This window comes from Haliotis cracherodii, unplaced genomic scaffold (assembly GCF_022045235.1).
Source record: "Haliotis cracherodii isolate W230 unplaced genomic scaffold, xgHalCrac1.p SCAF_15, whole genome shotgun sequence".
In the NCBI taxonomy this organism is placed as follows: Eukaryota; Metazoa; Mollusca; class Gastropoda; order Lepetellida; family Haliotidae; genus Haliotis; species Haliotis cracherodii.
This window is the reverse complement of record NW_027266270.1, coordinates 31,894,560-31,895,412: the sequence shown is the minus strand read 5'-3', so window position 1 is coordinate 31,895,412 and position 853 is coordinate 31,894,560.

Sequence of the window (853 nt, the reverse complement as noted above, 5' to 3'; positions counted from 1 at the left end):
AATGGGCCGAAATGCGGAAGTGGGTGTGGAAAGTTCAAGGAAACACTCTAGTCTTTTGGTCGTGAATCAGCAATGGGAGTCCACGTGTATTGTCGACACGCCTGCAGTTATAGACAAATGTGCACGCACAGTTATTTATGACACTAATTACCTGTCCAAACAACGTTAATTCTATGGCATGATACTGCTGTCTGGGTGGGAGCGTTTTGCTTTGATCTCTCGACGCGCGAAAATGTATTTATGTTTGAATTTTAGAATTGTCGTTTTAATAAATGTTTCAGCAGGTTTGGTTATTACTTTGAATATTTCATTATTTACTTTGGTTTGTGTAAGTGAGGGAGTGTGTTAATTGGGTTTAACGCCGTTGTGAACAGTATTCCAGTTATATGACGGCGTGTCATCAGGGAGGAAAGCCCAAAGTGATGCATGTCTCAAACGAGTACCAGTTTGCTGAAACCCCGGAACACGGGTATGGTGCTGACAAACCTAGAAACGGGACGAACCAGGGTTTGAACCCACGATCATAGGGTTCTTGCGTGCCCAAGAGACGCAACTCTTCACACCGTGCGTGAGTTCGGTTTATACGCCGCTTTTAACAGTTTTCCAGTCACGGCATGTCAGCTTAATGTGGGAGGAAAGCCCCAATGATGCAGGTCTCGGACGTTTACCACTTCGGTGAAACCCACGAACACGGGTATGGTGCTGACAAACCTAGAAACGGGACGGACCGGGGTTTGAACCCACGATCATAGGTTTCTTGCGTGCCCAAGGGACGCAACTCTGCACACCGCGAGTGAGTGAGTTGGGTTTATACGCCGCTTTTAACAGTTTTCCAGTTGTATCACGGCGTGTC